Source organism: Ctenocephalides felis, unplaced genomic scaffold, assembly GCF_003426905.1.
Source record: "Ctenocephalides felis isolate EL2017-DRISC unplaced genomic scaffold, ASM342690v1 CF-g0.4_SCAFFOLD_03573, whole genome shotgun sequence".
Taxonomy (NCBI): domain Eukaryota; kingdom Metazoa; phylum Arthropoda; class Insecta; order Siphonaptera; family Pulicidae; genus Ctenocephalides; species Ctenocephalides felis.
In genome coordinates, this window is record NW_020539727.1 from 24128470 (window position 1) to 24133388 (window position 4919).

A 4919-nucleotide genomic window follows, 5' to 3' on the forward strand; every position below is an offset into this window, starting at 1 on the left:
AATAAAATAGTCAAATAGTTTAAATTAAATAAATAGTCAAATAGTTTAAATTAAATAAATAGTCAAATAGTTTAAATTAAATAAATAGTCAAATTGTTTAAATTAAATAAATAGTCAAATTGTTTAAATTAAATAAATAGTCAAATTGTTTAAATTAAATAAATAGTCAAATAGTTTAAAATAAATAAATAGTCAAATTGTTTAAATTAAATAAATAGTCAAATAGTTTAAATTAAATAAATAGTCAAATAGTTTAAAATAAATAAAATAGTCAAATTGTTTAAAATAAATAAAATAGTCAAATTGTTTAAAATAAATAAAATAGTCAAATTGTTTAAAATAAATAAAATAGTCAAATTGTTTAAATAAATAAAATAGTCAAATTGTTTAAAATAAAAAAATAGTCAAATAGTTTAAATAAATAAAATAGTCAAATTGTTTAAAATAAATAAAATAGTCAAATTGTTTAAAATAAATAAAATAGTCAAATTGTACAATAATAAATAGTCAAATCAGTTTTTAAAATAAATAAAATAGTCAAATGTTTAAAATAAATAAAATAGTCAAATTGTACAAAATAAATAAAATAGTCAAATAGTTTAAAATAAATAAAATAGTCAAATTGTTTAAAATAAATAAAATAGTCAAATATTAAAATAAATAAAATAGTCAAATTGTTTAAAATAAATAAATAGTCAAATTGTTTAAAATAAATAAATAGTCAAATTGTTTAAAATAAATAAATAGTCAAATTGTTTAAAATCAATAAATAGTCAAATTGTTTAAAATGAATAAATAGTCAAATTGTTTAAAATAAATAAATAGTCAAATTGTTTAAAATAAATAAATAGTCAAATTGTTTAAAATAAATAAAATAGTCAAATATTTTAAAATAAATAAAATAGTCAATTGTTTTAAAATAAATAAAATAGTCAAATTGTTTAAAATAAATAAAATAGTCAAATTGTTTAAAATAAATAAGATAGTCAAATTGTTTAAATAAATAAAATAGTCAAATTGTAATAAATAAATAAAATTGTCGATTTGTTTAAAATAAATAAAATAGTCAAATAGTTTAAAATAAATAAAATAGTCAAATTGTTTAAAATAAATAAAATAGTCAAATTTTTAAAATAAATAAAATAGTCAAATTGTTTAAAATAAATAAAATAGTCAAATTGTTTAAAATAAATAAAATAGTCAAATTGTTTAAAATAAATAAAATAGTCAAATTGTTTAAATAAATAAAATAGTCAAATTGTTTAAAATAAATAAAATAGTCAAATTGTTTAAAATAAATAAAATAGTCAAATTGTTTAAAATAAATAAAATAGTCAAATTGTTTAAAATAAATAAAATAGTCAAATTGTTTAAAATAAATAAAATAGTCAAATTGTTTAAAAAAATTGAAAATAGTCAAATTATTTAAAAAGTGTCGAAAAATTCTAAAATAAAATCTCTCAATTTATACTGCATTAAAACATTTTAAAATTAATTGACAGTAAGATTGATAGTTGCAACATTTCTTCGAATTACATGTTGGGGTTTTATTTGGGGCCTCACGTGTTAAAAAAGTCTGCGAGGAAGTATATGTGTAATTCCTACTCGAAGAACTTTGCTCGTTAAGAAATAGAATTATGGCTAGCAAAATAAAACATCGAACCAGATGTTAACAAATCACAACATCTTAAAGAAACCCACACAAGGCCCTTATACTTGAATGACAAATCTAATATGCAATAGATAGTGAACTAAATTGGAAAATGCACATATATGAAAAAGGAATAAATGGATTTAAAACTGAGGTCCTGAAACTGTCTCATAGGAAGATTGTGCAAACTTTCATTACAAAATAAGCTTCTCGAAGATAATTCCAATGGGATGCAGCTATGGGGCTACACCAGCACGAGCAATATTCTCATAATTTAGGGAGCCCAAAACAAACTACTGGGTGTGATTTGCAACACTCGATGGTTTATATAATCCATCAAGGACCTAAAAATTTCCAATAGAAGTCATTAAGCAGACGGTTGATTCTTCGAGAGGAATTTGAATGTATATGTCAATCCCAGTCAGTCGAAAAACTAAAGAGCCCGAAGAGAAAATGGCTCAGTGATCAAAAGCTTAATTTTTTAAAGAAATTTGATGCATATGTCAATCCCAGTCAGTCGAAAAAACTAAAGGGCCGAAGAGAAAATGGCTCAGTGATCAGAAGCTTAAATTTTCAATACAAATTGGATGCATATGTCAATTAGTCGAAAAACAAAAAGGCCTGAAGAGAAAATAACCTAGTGAATTATCATCCACAACATAATTCATCAAGTTATTTATAATTACAATTTACTCATTTATTTCATTCCATTTCTTATCCTAAGGTTCCTGAACATTTTGGCATACTTTGGAAAAAATTATGTATGTGTGTGTGTATGTATCAAAAATGTTAATGTTTGAAAAAAAATAATTTTTGGTACGGGAAGTTCCAGCAATTTGTCTTAAGGCACGATGCTCTGCGCCCCACTAGTTTTATTTTGATTTTCAGCATCTTCACTTGTAACTTATAGGTTATGTTGTAAGAATTTAAACTATAAGTATATAGGTAACCGATAAGTATATGTATAACCTATAAGTATAAAAAAGATCTAAATTTGAAATCGATGCATTAAAATTAAATTGCAACTAAATCACAATAAAAAATCAGCACGAGCCTGTAAAACCGCGTGGTAATAAAATCATCAAAAATTTTGAGAAATCGACAATGGAACCTTTCAAAATGGCAAGAATATAATACAAATGTACACTGAATATCTATTACCCTACACACTACACAATATAATAATATGATCTATTACCATACCTTTCAATTATAACTCGATCCACCGCTAATGACTCCCAAGGGGGCTCCAGTTATCTTGCATCAAGATTGCACAAACCGTGTGTCACATTAAAAGCGACCAAACGCGAAATATTTCTTGCACAACTAACTAGCTACATTATTTCTAAAGTACTCACTTCTTGAACAGGTTTTCTTTTTTATGGCCATGTGTTTCCAATGGAGTCCCGAAAGAAAAAGAACTCAGACGCCTTCAACACACGGCTCTAAACACCGGATTAATAAAGTGCTGAAACGAAAAAATCACGGTACCAACATTCAAACAATCAGAAATTCTTCTGAGCAGGCATACCAACAGCAGAGCATTCATATATGTCAAAACATTTGTCGCAACTGTCGAAACTTAACCTCAATTTCTTATTTTGATGTTTAGTAATAATTTTTCATTTAGTCAGAAATTTGTTGCAATATTGGATTTTTGTTATGTTATGGTAGATTTTTTCGAAACTTTGGTCATGTCAAGATCAGAACAACCGTCGCCACAACACTTATTCAATGTTATTCAATCTTTGTTTTGTGGTTTAATATGAATTGAAGAACACTGGTAAACGTGAACTATTTTGTATGCACAAATTTGCTTGATCACAAAAATGTATAATTATGTAAGCCAAATACTGCTACATTTAAAATCTTTCATATTTATTATATCAAGACTATGTGTATGATACAATACCAAGGTTTCTTATATCTGTTCCATACTAGTGTGCAATATAATTGTTGAAAACTTCAAATATTGTTGACTACAATTTATTGAATTTTAGAACACAATCTTTATTATCAGAATAAGTGCCTTATTCAAATCCAGGACTGTTCCAGTTTTTAACAGTAGTTTAAACTGTAGTATGCAACATTGAATAACTGAAAACTTTTAGATCACATAATTAGAACCTATCACTATAAAATGTAATAATAAATAAATTATATTTACAATTAAAAACCTATTACCATAATGTAATAATAAATAAAAAATACATCGACAATTCAAAACATATTACCCTAATGTAACAATGAATATCATATTTACAATTTAAAACCTATTACCGTAAAGTAACAATAAATAAATCATATTGATAATTCAAAACCTATTACCATAATGTAACAATAAATATCATATTTATAATTTAAAACCTATTACCGTAAAGTAACAATAAATAAATCATATTGACAATTCAAAACCGATTGCCATAATATGAAAAGAAATATGTATGATCATAATTTAAAACTTATCTCCACAATATAGCTGTTAATAAATGTTATTCACATTAGAAATTTGAAAGATAGAATTGAAATGATAATATAAACAAATGAAACCAAATACTACCATAAATTGTGAGAGAAGAAGTTTATTACATCATTAGATACACAGAATGCATGTATGTATGTATTATGATGTGCTGTGAATTATTAGAAGCTCTTTTATTTTTGCCATTCTGATCTAATATTGTGAATGTATGTATGTATTATGATGTGCGGTGTATTATTAAAAGCTCTTTTATTTTTACCATTCTGATCTATTATTGTTAATGCAAGTGTGTATTATGATATGCTGTGTACTACTAGAAGCTCTTTTATTTTAGCGATTTTAGCTATCCATGCTTCATGATTGTTTATACTCATAATCTTCCTTATTCGTTTTAATGCTTTGCGAGTAATTATATACAGACTACAGTATTTCTTTAAAATAATTTTACTTATATATCTCTTAAACAAGTTCTTGTTAATTAATATTCATATTAGCATTACAAATTCAAAAGTTAGAGCTTGTGTCACAAAAATAAAATATGTGAAAATCAGCTAATATTAAATGAGAATCAATAATCAAATATATTACAAACGCGTGAGTCTGTTAGCAAAAAACGAAGTTGTAAATGAACTTGGAAGCATCTATTTAATAACTAAAGAGCATTAGTGAGAGTAAGAATTAAAATTAAAATAATGAAGCCGATAATGAGACTTGATGTTTATGCATATGCCAGTATTTCAAAATGATATTAAATATTTATGATATAAAATTTTTACCAGTTAGAAT

The 4919-nt window shown here is 24.3% G+C and overlaps 1 long non-coding RNA gene across 1 annotated transcript in view; it reads right to left on the reverse strand.

The window, feature by feature from the left end:
* LOC113389420 overlaps window positions 1–3059 on the reverse strand; it is a 4832-nt gene extending 1773 nt beyond the window's left edge. The window contains exon 1 of the long non-coding RNA XR_003368265.1: window positions 2855–3059. This is a non-coding gene — a long non-coding RNA (uncharacterized LOC113389420). The remainder of the gene's footprint in view (window positions 1–2854) is intronic.
* Between the last annotated feature and the right edge of the window lie 1860 nt (window positions 3060–4919).